Raw genomic sequence first — 14,051 nt, forward strand, 5'->3', positions numbered from 1 at the left:
CCGGCCATCCATCGGCCATCATACAATTTCCATCGGCACAATATTTTGCCGACCGGCAAAGAGTGTGGCCGACCGGCAAAAAGTCCCTGTATCGGGGCAGTTCAGTCATTTCGTTACGGGTCCTTTAAAATAGGGCTTCTAGCCCTATTTTCTTCACTTCCCCTTTGCTCGAAATCTCCTCCTCTCTCTCTCTAAGATATTTTCCGAGCCTTATTTCCTTATTTTCGTGCATTCTAGTCCCCGTTTCGTTGTCCGATTCGTGAATACCTTCGCGTTTCGAACGTTTTGAACCGATTGAAATTTCATTTCGGTGTCTCGTTCTTGATTTTCGCCACTCGGGGCTCGTTTCCCTTGAGTTTTTCTCGATACTCGTGCCTTTTCCGCATTTCAGCTTTTCCGGACTTTTCCGGCCCTCTCGGGGTTGACTTTTTTGTTGACTCTTCACATTCTCGCCTGGTTTTTCGTGTTCCAGCCATTTTCACATTCTCTTCGAGATGGCGGACGATCTTTCACAGGGCGGGGCCCCTCCCGAGCTCGAGACGGATCCCGAGGCCGAGTCCTTGCCACTTCACATCCGGCCGTTCGATCCGAAGACTTACAGGCCTGCGATTCATGTGATGCTCCCCGATGGACTATGCCAGTTCCGGAGCTTTGAGAGAAGCGTGGCACCCGAGCTTCTCCTGTGTGAGCCTACTTCCCATTTGTCCTTCGGCGCTTCCGAGGTAATATTCTTTCTTCTGTTTTATTATTTTCCGTAATGTAGAACATAATTGCCATTAGTTGATTCTGTTCTCTAACTGCTTAGCCCGGATGCACCGATACACTGTACACTGTAGTTGATTGCAAACAAACTTACAACCGATATCTGTTTGGAACTTACACGTGCACACACACTATCACCCAAACACACGGCGCACACTGTATTTCACTGCATACACACTGGTACCCGATATCTGCTTGAGTCTGAAAACATGCACACATGTTGTATTTGCCATGAACCACTCAAACACGCTAACACATCACACATTGTAGTTCACTGTAAGTACACCGGCAACCGATGTCTGTTCGAATTTGAAAACATACACACATGCTGTATACCTGTATGCTTCTTAAAACTGCATTTTGAATATTGCCTTGCAATTGTTGTTTTTGATTACAAAGGGATGCCCATACCATCCGCGGGTATGGGAATATCGTCGCTCGGGATTGGTACCTAGAGCTTCCAGACGCGGTTCGTCACATCGTCGACGAGGCCGATTTTGGCATCTTTTGTAGGGGGCTCTCCCGGCTCACGACCTGTAGGCCCTTGCTCGCCGCTTTAGTGGAGAAGTGGTGGGATACCACCAACTCCTTCCACTTCTCCGCCGCGGGGGACATGACGATGACCCCTTACGATTTCTCGATGCTCACCGGCGAGCTTGGGAGGTACATCTTCTTCCCCTTTTACATTTCTGCTTCACGTTTTCTGTATTCTGTACACTGCACACACCACGGTCTGCCTCTCACCGACTATATACTGCACACGCGGCACACATATACTCTGTACAACACACTGCACAACACATGGCTCTGCCATTTCTGCTTTATTCTGCATTTTGCTTTATCTGATAGTCATACTTATATCTGTTCTGCAGTTGTGGGTGTATGCCTACTTTCCCAGGCTTGCCTCAGTACCTGATGCGGAGACCCCACTCGGCGTCCCCTTTTCTCATCGCTTTGACGTGCGATGCGTACGGAGACCATGGGAGTCTTTTATTTTCTTCCGCTGCTACTTCGACACCATCACCGCCGCGGAGGTATGTTCAACTTTAGAATTTGCTTAGGCTTCGCTTAGCACTGTATGTTTTCAATAACAGATAGATAACAAACTGCATATTATTTTCAGATCACCTGGCAGCCCAGGGCTCCGTTGCCAACCGTGGTGAGGGATCACTATGAGGGCGCAGGGGAGACTGCCCGTTTTCGAATTTTGTTGGAGGGCCCGGTCTGTCGGGCTTGGTACCTGGGCGAGCGTTTCTTGCGTCAGACCCTGGGTTTACTGGAGCAGATAGTGTCGGGTCCACCTCTTGCGCATATGAGAGATACAAAGGGGTTCTCCCTTGAGCAGATGAGGGACTACACCGTTGGCTGGGGTGCAGAGTATCACAGAGGCGAGGGCGACTACACAGAGTACGTCCGGACCGACATTATGCGACCCTTGAGCGGTGGTCGCCGAGTTGAGAGGGAGAGGCCAGCGGCGCCAGCAGCTGAAGCGAGAGCGGGGGCTGGAGCAGGAGCGTCGAGGAGAGCTCGAGTCCGAGGTCGGGGTGGAGTTCAGAGAGGGCGGGGGACCAGCTGGCCTGCTCTGCCCACTTTACTGACATACAGAGGGCAGGATGGGGCGACCTACCAGATCCCCTTTGCTCCTCCCCCGACTGATCATGAGTTAGCCAGCATCCCCGACTTGCCTCCGGTATATATTACTTCATTTTGCATCTTGCATTGGTATTTCATTTCAGTTTATTTGATATTCCGCGGAATACTGATATATCTTGTACTCTTGCAGGCGTCCTCCGAGTACACCCGGCAGTCCGTGGAGTTGAATGCCTCCATGATGGGGATGCTACAGCGGACCTTCGACCTCCTGGCCCTCTATAGTATTCCGGTATGTCCTTCTGACGACGGTCTCCAACCATTCATAAGCTGATTCATGTAACCTGATGCACGACACAACACCTGACACACTGATCTCACAGCATCTGATACACTGCATACACTGCTCACAGTATTCTGATGTATTTGCCTTTTGTGCTTTTCAGCCTCCCTTCCAGATTCCTCCAGTGGGTGGTGCTCCGACTGGGCCCTTTATTCCTGCTCGAAGAGGGCGTGGAGACACTGTACGTCCCCGTACCAGGGGAGGGCGTGTTCATGTCGGGAGTAGCTCTCGGGCGCCGACCCCCAATGATGACGATGATGATGATGACGAGTCCGAGGCAGAGGCAGAGGCCGGGTCATCTGAGGAGGCTGGAGACGACTCAGACTCAGGCTCAGATGACGATGCCCCTGGACCTTCGTCCAGGAAGAGGGTGAGGACAGATCCCCGGGCCCGAGACTACTGATGATGATCCAGATTGCTGCTTTTCTTCTTTTTGTACTTTTTTCTTTTCTTTTTCTCTTTGCTGGTAGTTAGATTACCTTGTACTGTCGCAGGCAGGTTTTTGTTTTCAAAGCTATGTACTTGAAAAAGATAATGAAATGAACAAACTTTTTGCTTAAAAAGTGTTACATTTACATATCTCATGCATTGCATCGCATCACATCATGTTACACCTCAATGTGAATGGAATTGACTTGTTGTTTGAAAAATTGAGCATTTGTACTGTAATGATCAGATAACCAAACGACCTCATAGCAAAACAGCCCAAGCAACACACTGCTCAAACTGAACGCACAGCCCATACTCTGTTGGGGATTAGTCTGCATACAGCCCCTATCATCACACTCGGTTCATTCTGCACACAGCAAATCCTGAACAAACGGCCCAATCTGACAAGACGGAACACAAAGATGGGACCAGTTGAAGTTGAAGCACTCTCAGATGCCCCGAATTTTTTTCTTCTTCTTTTGCTTCGCACAGATGTAGAGAACGGCACAGCACTCTGAGCATAAACGATTTGCGAAATAAAAAAGCATTTTCAACCGGGGTATCGAGCCTACAACTGAACACAGCAGGGAGGACTCAAACAAAGGGGTACACGACCTAATCACAACGAGACATGCTCGGAAAAGACCTAAAACAAAAGTTGAGGTGAACAAAACGAAAGACACGACACGAGGACATGTTCAACGAAAGACCTCAAATCTCGAGGAGCCAGTTCCTCCGGGTATGTTTCCCACCATTTCTGATTCGTGATTCTCACATCACTCGGCCCTCAGGCTTGGTTTTTTTCTCAAAACCCTTTGGCTCACTTTTTCTCTCAACTTACACCTCTCTATTCTTTATTCTCTCATTTTTATCCCTCCCCAGGATTTTTTAATGGATGAATAGGAAGTCGTGGGTTCACGCCCGACATGGTTAGCTCACGACTGTTTCTTCTGGTGGGTAGAGTGCCCTCCTGGTAAGTATGTTAACGACGGGGGAAAGACAAAACGCCTGACTCAACTGTGCCCCTAGTTCATCATTTTGACCATTTTTTTTTGTTTTCTACTAAAACAATTTTGACCAAAATGAGAGTCGGATTAACACACTTGTTCGATCTTTGATTTGAAATCATGCAAGTCATGCCATGAGCACTGAAAATTTTCCTTTTTTGGATCCCAGAAAATGGTCCAATTTTGAAAAAAATAAAACAATTTTCAAGAAAATAGTCAACCTCAGTAAAAATTCTCAAAAACTATTTTTATAAACGGCCGCCGCCCAACGAGCGCGGAATTTACTCTCGAGATGCACAACCTCGGATCGGAGGCAATGGAAAATTGCCCCTTGTTTGAAGGACGCTGCACGGCAACGGAAAGTTGCCCCTGGTTTGAATGGCGACTCATGGCAACGGAAAGTTGCCCCTTGTCTGGATGACGCCGTAGCATTTGGTAAACAGTCTTCGTCAGTGATGATTACAAACGAACTCTCTCGGATACAGAGAAGATGAAGATGGTCAAAACCAATATACGGACACAGTCACTTTGAAGGTGTTGAGGGCTGGACTTCAGGACGAAGTTGCCTATGGTTGTCACAATCGAACTATCGGATTCAGAGAAGGCAAGGATGATCAAAACAATTACATGGACTAAGGCGCTATGAAAGCGTTGGGGGCTAGACTTCAGGATGAAGTTGCCTACGTATCCCAAACATGGGAATCAAGCCTTACGTAGTTCCAGTTAAGGTACACTCGGGTATTTTAACCTTCACTTTTCAGGCTCTAACTTTTACCGAGGTGCCTGATGCGGGTTTTCGACCATGCGAGCTTCTTTTCATTTTCTTCTTTTTTTCTTTTTTTCTTTTTGTTTTTTTTTGATTTTTTTGTATCTTTTCATTCTCTTTTTTCTTTCTTTTTTTTTTGATTTTATTTCTTCTCTTTTTTTTTGCATTTTCTGTATTTTTTCTCTTGCTCTAACTTTTGCCTGGGTCGCCCTTCTGGGTTTTCGGCCCAGCGAGCCTCTCAAAGGGTAAAAGTGTAACAAGTCCATGCCATATGGTTTTTGAAGTTGAAGCCTCTCTGTATCTAGGAGAACGGCTGTTGCAATGATTTGCAGAAGAATCTATCATGGCTGCTCTACGAGCTTCTTCTGGTGAGATCTAATCTTTTTGATTCGACTTTGGTGCCTCTTGTTCGAGGGCTGCTTCAAAACTGGCCACACGGACCTCACATGGCGGTTGACCGTTGAACTTTCTGAATGGGTTCAAGGTTCGAAAATGGACGGGTTGAATCTTGAGGCTGAGAGCGATCCTAGGCTGCACAATCTCAAGAGTGATTCCACACAGGTCTGCACAGGGCTGAGCAAAACATTTGTTTTTGAAAGTTTTTAAGAAAGCGACAAATCACTCGCGCCGAAGATAGTGTGGAACCAATCTGGATCAAACCAGGGTCCTTCTCAGTACTCACGCTAACAAGCATGGTTTCATTCATTAAAGGCTTAGCATGCCTCTCTTTTTCTCCAATTGATCAAAGTTTTGCAAAACTCGAGAAATTCCTTCCTCTTTGTTTTCACCGCTGTGTTAAAGAGGTTTTGAAAAACATAGGTCAATGCAATGATTTTCAGGGCACAAGAGAACAGGTGGAATGCACGGCCGTTTGATTCAAATCTTCTGGCACAACTAGCCCAAAACAAACAATAAGCACGGAAACATGATAGCCGCAGCTGTTTCATTTAGGTTTCTCGGATGTCACTGGCTCCACAGCAGAGACAGACTCAAAAAGAAAGCAAAAAAGGTTAAATACAAAAAGGGTGTTCAAGGCAACAAATCCGGAATCACTCGACATCCTATACAATGGGACTGACTCGGTACCACAAGACAGACCCAAAAACAAAAATACTGACTCAAAGCAAAGAGGCAGACTCAAAAACAAAACAGAGAACTGACTCAAAACCCAAGCCAGAAGCTACAAAACTGCATTTGCAAATGCTCAAAAAATGCGTGCCAGACGCCATATCTGAAATACACCGAGCGCCGCCCGCAGGTGGTCCAACCCCTGATCACATACTCGCAGTATCCTCAAAGTCCAATAACTCGGTGGTAACAGACTTCGCTGAGGTAGGTGGAAGAATGACCTCATTATCGATCAGATCCTGCACTTCATGGCGAAGGCGGAAACAGTTGTCGGTGGCGTGACCGGTCTGTTGGTGGTACACGCAAGTGCAAAGCAGCATCATGTGCGAGAGGGAGATTCTTCGGGAGAGGCCGAGGTTCAAGGGGTTTGAGGTGCCCCATTTCGGCAAGAGTCTGAAGTGCCTTAGACAGAGGCATGTAGAGGGCATGGAAGATCCTGCGCCCTCGGGGCAGGTACTTTGAAGTGTGAGCATTCTTACTAGACGCACTAGCAAAAGGGTCGGCAAGCTCTGCCTTGGTTTTCTGATCTTTCCCAGGTGTAGGGTTGGGAATAGGAGGAACTGTTCTGGCATGACGGGGCCTATCCCGAATTTCTGACTGACTTGAACTACCCTCAGGCGGAGTGGGGAAAGCATCCTCCACAGTTTTTACCACAACTGCGGATATCTGTTGCTTGTTCATCCCCCCGGCTTTCAAAGCCTCGACTGCCCGCAGCAGTTGTTCAATGGGATCGGCATCTGCCTTCATTTTGTTCTTGCCTCTGGCCTCGGCCTGGCCAAGGGTTTGGGTTGTTACTTCGGGGCAAAGCCCGGTTGTTGCTGATACGTCGTTGCCGTAGCTGGAGGCAACCTCTGGTTGGCTAAGCTCTATCACAATCTGCCCCAGTAGCGGGGGCTCCTGTGGTACGAAATTCCCGGCATACGGTGCCGCTGGTGGCGAAGTCGACATTCCATAGGCCAGATCGGCCACGGATCTCTGGAGATCACCAATCATTCCTATCAGCTCGAATGTGGTGGGCTCACGAGCCTGATACAACTGGGGGGTCCAGACTGGGTGTGCGACAGGCGACCTAGGCGGATGCGATACATCAACATTGGTTTCATCCCGCAGGGTGATCCCTTGATCTAGCGTAGCTGTCATAACCACAATCTCTTCTGAATTCTGCGTCATCACAAGTCCTGCCTCAGCAAGGGAGAACACTAGCTATCCTGTATCAATTCTCTGGACACTCTAAACTGAAAGGAAAAACAAACAGCATTTCAGCCCAAACAGATCAATCACAGGTGTAGCCGAACGACTGCACTCTACTACTGATCATTGTTCCCCAGAATCACTGTTCCCAAAACTGAACTTGATACCCGCAGATAACTGATTTCTTCACAACACTGATAATGGTGCCCTCGGGCCTGATACTTAAACTTGCAAACTGATATGTACGTTCCTGTAGAGATACACTCTAAAGCATATAGCAAGTAAAGAGAGCCAAAACACCCCTATGGAGGGGTAGGGTTTCCCTGTCCTATTTTGTCAGGAGCTAGGGTTTCACTACCCACGCAGCGGTTTCAAACAACCTATGATCGGGTAAGCAACCTGTCCTAGCTTGGAATGGTCACTATGGATCCAAATATGCACTAGGTCGAATGGTCAAAAAGGGTGCCCCGGTAAAACCGGGGTTTGTGTTCCCATACTGTCAGAGCCCACAACCGGTCAGCCTTATGGTCATGTCTTGACAAGACAAGCCTCTGGCAAATCGTTCAGGAATGACAGATGGCAAACACGGTGTCCTAGGCGCACCAATGCACATGCAATGCAAAGAAACACATAAATGAAATCAAAACAGGCTATCACGAGTTCGAGTCAAGCTCTCTAAAACTCCCCAGCAGAGTCGCCAGAAACTGTAGACACGCGCCCGCGAGGGACCCCGCGCTACAGTTCGGACTCGATTTGTGTCACGGTTCTTAATCTGAACCAAAGAGTCCAAATCCGGCAAATCGTTTTGAGAAAACAGATTTTTAGAAAAGAAGTGCCAAACATGGACTGCTTTGCCAGATACAGAGTCGCCACCTAAATATTTTTTAAGGGGGAATTTAGGAAACCCTGACTCGGTGCCAAAGGCCACGTGTCCGTCATCACCAAAGTTGCCTCGACTCGGGAACTTGGGTATGATTGGGGAAGGTCAGCTATGAGCACCCCCTCTCGCCTGATCCGAAGATCGGCCTCTACTAACCATGATATCCGTTTTTGAAAACGTTATGTGTTCTTAACCCGATTATTAGCCTAGAATTACTATGTTATGCGCACAGCACAAAAGTATAGACTAGATTGCCTAATTTGGGAATAAGCATTGCATATCCGTTTGTTTTGGAAAAATGTTTTAGAATTTGCTACTCGCAAGTAGGCTAAAACATGGATTTCAATGAGCTATTCCAACTCAGACAATCCAACCTTCACCCACAGGCATTCAAGCAGTTTATATCACATAAGCAGCTAGCCTCATGGTAATCATGCTATCATGGCAACACTCACACGCATGCAAGGATGCTAAAGCATAAATACTTACATCGTACTCCGTGCCAAAACAAAGAACTCGTTAGTGTAGACAAGCCCGCGGGGGGCCTCGCTACAGCTCGGACTCGGCTTTCGTAGTTACGGTTCTAAATCTGAACCAAAGAGTCCAAATCCGGCAAATCGTTTTAAGAAAACTGATTTTTGAAAGAAGTGCCAAACATGGACTGCTTTGCCAGATACAGAGTCGCCACCTAAATATTTTGTTTTGGAAAATTTAGGAAACCCTGACTCGGTGCCAAAAGGCCACGTGTCCGTCATCACCAAAGTTGCCTCGGCTCGGGAACTTGGGTACGATTGGGGAAGGTCACTTCGTGAGCACCCCCGCTCGCCCGGTCATAGACCGGCCTCTACTAACCGTGATATCTATTTTTGAAAACATTGTATGTTCTTATTCCGGTTATTAGCCTAGGTTACTATGTGATGCGCACAGCATACAAGTATAGACTGGGTCGCCCGAATTGGAACAAAACATTTCATGCTTGTTTATTTGAAAGATGGTTTGCTACTCCCAAGTAGGCTTAAAATGCAGATTTTGCCACCCTCGGGTGGGCTTAAGAAAAGATGGTTTTGCCACTATCTAGTGGGCTTAAAACAAACATTTGATGATTTGTTCCAGTCCAAGTAACTCAACCTTCACCCACAGGCAATCAGGCAGTTATATCACATAAGCAAAAAGCCTCATGGTAAGCATGCTATTCATGGCATTCACTCACACGCATGCAAGGATGCTAAAGCATAAAACTTACCGAGTACTCCAAGCCAAAACAGGCATTTATTAGAAATCCATGCATGAATCCTAAGTATACTGAAATGCCTAATGCAACACATGCAATAATGCAAACTATAGCAGGCTCGGCTATTCTAAGATGGCATATGAAATGCTACAACTATCATGTATTCAATTTGGAATTGAAAGTACAATGTAGTTAGTATGATGCGCCGAGCCCGGTGCATGCAATACAGATGAATGAATGCAAACATGCTATCATACTGTATGCTAATTGAAATATGCCCTAATCTAACCATCATAAGCGGATAAATAAAAGGGAGAAAGACGTGGGGTTGGAAGACATACAACACACACACGCACACTTATTACAGTTGTGCCCTCGCGCAGAGGGTCCGAATAAATATACAGTCCGAATAAAAGAATATTACAGTCCAAAATATTACAAAATCCAAATTAATTAACAAATTAACTAAGAAAATAAATAAAACTGGCGTGCAAGCCAGGGACTGCCTTGCTTCTGATGGATGATGCATGTCCGGGTTGTCTTGCGCGGAAATCCACCGGGATGCCCCAATTAGCCTCTGTTTAGCAGTTATTCTTGGAAAGCGTGCCAGACTCCGAAAAGTTGTTGATTCTTCGTTTTGCTGCAACAGAGAGCAGGAAAGGGGCATAGCAATGTATTTGCACAAATATATGCATGTCTCGATCCTCGTGCCACCAATCACGCATACCGAGGCATGATGGCCGAGGAGTCGAAATGCACAACTCAATATAGAATGAATGCACATGAAACTATAGCTAAAACCTAACTCCATCATGGATAATCCGGAGTGTCGGTGACTGGGGAATTGAGATACATTCCGTCACTCGGAGTACGGAATGCACCTCGTTTCCCGTGCCCGGGCTAACTCCTATCCCGAACACGATGCAATATGCATGATATGCATGAAAATGCAACTAAGATACAATCCTAACATACACAATGCTATGGAATGACATGCCTCGAAATGCGTGCACATGGGCACGCAAATCGAGAAAATTCATGAATGTGATCTAAGATACAACCTAGTATGCACTATGTTGTGAAAATGAGATGCCTCGAAGAGCGTGCACACGGGCACGCAAACCGAGAAAATGCATGAATGCAAATGACATGGAAATATGATATGGGCTTATACCAACATAAGTGAGCCTCAGCCACACTCACATAAGAGGCCGATGGATGAAAATGAAGTGCCTCGAAATGCGTGCACACGGGCACGCAAACCGAGGCAATGGCGAAATGTGATGCAATGACATGGAAACATGATATGGGCTTATACCAACATGAGTGAGCCTCAGCCACACTCACATAGGATGTCGGCGGATAAAAATGAGGTGCCTCGAAATGCGTGCACACGGGCATGCAAACCGAGGCGATGGTGAAATGCGATGCAATGACATGGAAACATGATATGGGCTTATACCAACATGAGTGAACCTCAGCCACACTCACATAGGATGCCGGCGGATAAAAATGAGGTGCCTCGAAATGCGTGCACACGGGCACGCAAACCGAGGCGATGGCGAAATGCGATGCAATGACATGGAAACATGATATGGGCTTATACCAACATGAGTGAACCTCAGCCACACTCACATAGGATGCCGGCAGATAAAAATGAGGTGTCTCGAAATGCGTGCACACGGGCACGCAAATCGAGGCGATAGCGAAATGCGATGCAATGACATGGAATGGATAGCAATCCTTCTAATGGAATTTCAGCAGTAAAATATGGGGGAAAACAGTCCCGAAATGAGGCTAAATGACACCAAATGCATGAAATTGTCCCGAAATGCAACATTAGGCACCCGAAATGACCTATAGCTATGCCAAACATGCACAATATGGACATGCAATGCAAAGACAGAAGCTAGAAAGTCCCAAAAAAGGCACTTTCACAGTTATAAATATGGCCAAACAGCAAGCATAGGTAGGGTAAAAATGGCATGCAAGAATAGGGGCCAAAAGAGGGGTAATGAAGCAAGTGATATAAGCAAAATCCAAAATGAAAAATTTCCTTCTACAACATTGAAGAGGGACTAAAAATATGAATGTTTACAGTATATGGAAGGCCTCGAATCAATATACAAACATGCTAAAAAAAGGGCACAAGATTGAGGCTCAAAAGGTGCTATAACATGAAGTATACAAAATAATCACGAAACAGAAAAAAAATGTTAATGAAACATGGAGCATAGGCCAAAATAAGGCCACTCTCAGTTCGGACCAAGGTCCAAAAACAGAAGCAAAGGGGGCTGCCGATTTATGCAAAAAAAAGGGGCCAAATAAGGGATATAACTACAAGTGACACATGGAGGCACCAAATGGTGAGGGGCCTTTCAACAATGTTGAAGAAGGGCCCAAAATAAGCACATTCACAGATTACATCATGCTCAAAAACAGATTACTCATGGGCCAAAAATAGCATGCAAGATTATGACATATAAGAGGATCAATGAAGCAAGTGCATCATGGAGGGCTCAAACAGGGTTGAGCCCTTAATGAAAAGTGAAGATGAGCTCAAAAGAGGGCCACTTTCAGTTAGGGCCGGAGCTTGAAACAAAAAGCATGTAGGGCTTACAAATAGATCAAGAAAAAGGGTCAAAGAGGAGAAATGTTACTCACCCTTGAAGACTAAAGCTTTTGTTGCTTCTTGGACCAATTTGCAGCTCCTTTAGCCTTTGAGAAACCTTCCTTGTTGCTGGAAATGGAGTGGTGATGGTAGAGCTTGGTGGTGTAGAAGAAATGGTGATTAGGGACTTAGAAGTTTTCAAGGAAATGAGAGGGATAAAGATGGAGTTGTGTATGGAAGCTTGAAGAACAATTTTTCTAATCCCAACATATGATATAGCTTGCTTGTTATAAGGGCCAAAAAAAGGGTGTAAAAGTGGGGGAAAAGGAGAGCAACTTTCGCCCACAAAATATCCCCCGGATAAAGATCTTTTCTGGGGGATAAAGCTCCACAGCTGTAAAGGGAACAGTGCAAGGACCTCGGCCGGCCTGTTACTTTTGCTGCAGGTGGCCGGCCGGCCACACCCCCTAGCCGGCCGGCTAGGAGTCAAAAGGGTCAAACAGATTTTCTGGCCGGCCACCAATTGATGGTGTCCTCCTATGTGTGTACAACACAACCCTGTAGTTAAAAGTCCAAGAAAGTGGGTCCAAGGGGTTCAACATTAGCTCGGAAGGAGGGGTTCAAAAGGGTCAAACTGAATTACTGGCCGGCCACCATTTTTTAGGGTCCTCTCATGTGTGTACATCACAAATATGTGGTTCAAAGTTCGAGAAAATGGGCCCAAGGGGTTCAACATTAGCCCGGAAGGAGGGGGTCAAAAGGGTCAAGTTGAATTACTGGCCGGCCATGAACTTTTAGGGTCCTCCCATGTGTGTACATCACAAATATGTGGTTCAAAGTTCGAGAAAATGGGCCCAAGGGGTTCAACATTAGCCCGGAAGTGCGAAAAACGGGCGCCGGAGGGCGTCGGAGGATGTATAACTGGTTGCTGCAACAATTTACTGGCTTCTCACCCTTTAGTGACCTCCCCGGTGACAAAACAGAGGTACTTGCCAAAAATGAACAAAAACCGATGCAAGACGAATGTTCGGGGGCCAAAACACGCAGTTCGGGGTCCCGAAAATGGGCTGTTAAGCACCGAAAGTGGCATTCGGCCACGAAGTGGGTTTCTCAGACCCCAGTGTCCCTTGAAAGGGAGTAAATAAGATGAATACCAAAATTTAGAGCAAACGGAGAAGGTTAAGCGGTCCCGAACCGAGGCACACGGCCAACGGTCCCGAAAAAAACGGAAACCGGACTCCGAAATGGGCAAAATGGCCTGCGGCCACAAAATGTAGCCCACGGCCACTGAGAGATGGTCTACGGGACCTCTCCCTCCCCTTGGGAAAAGAAACAGAGAAAACCGAGTCTGGTTCGCAAACCGAGGCAAGGCACAGAAGAGGGTTCGGAAGTCCGGAGGCAGGGCTCACAGCCAAGACTCTGAAACTTCTGAACGAGCACATTATGCAATATCACCAAGCGCTCAATCGGTGACGTCTGAGTCTTAGGGTCGGTCAAAAATGGGGTGTCTACAGTTAGCGATCAATGCATGATCCAAGTCCATGTTTAAATGTCTAATGCAACGCATATGGAATGTCACTAGAGTAGGCTCGGCTAGTCTATGAATGACATGTGAAAATGCATAAGTAGCATGTATTCAAGTTAGATTTGAAATACTATGCAGTTAGCATGATGTGTCGAGCCTGGTGCATGCAAGACAAATGTATGGATGCACGCATGCAAAGCACGAGGTATGCTAAATTAAACATGTCCTAATACTAACCATCAAAGCAGGTAAGTAAAAGGGAGAAAGAAGTGGGGGTTGGGAGACATGCACACACTCACGCACACTTATTACAAATTTGCCCTCGCTCGGAGGGACCGAAAGAATGGTACAAACTAACTAACTCGCAAGCTAATTAATTATTACAAATTACCTAATTAATTAACAAATTAACTGAGCATAAGAAAAGCAATAAAAGGGGCCTCGGGAAGAGGGTTCGATGCGCGCGTGCTCAGGTCTTGCTCGGAAGTGCACTGCCATGCATAGGCTGCCTCTGTTTTCCCTGCTCTGCCTCTTTGAAGACTGCCAAAGTCTCAGAATTGCTTCCCTGGACATTGGAGACACCACCGG

This window comes from Camellia sinensis, unplaced genomic scaffold (genome assembly GCF_055761805.1).
Source record: "Camellia sinensis isolate YWXY unplaced genomic scaffold, ASM5576180v1 Unanchor4, whole genome shotgun sequence".
Lineage (NCBI taxonomy): Eukaryota > Viridiplantae > Streptophyta > Magnoliopsida > Ericales > Theaceae > Camellia > Camellia sinensis.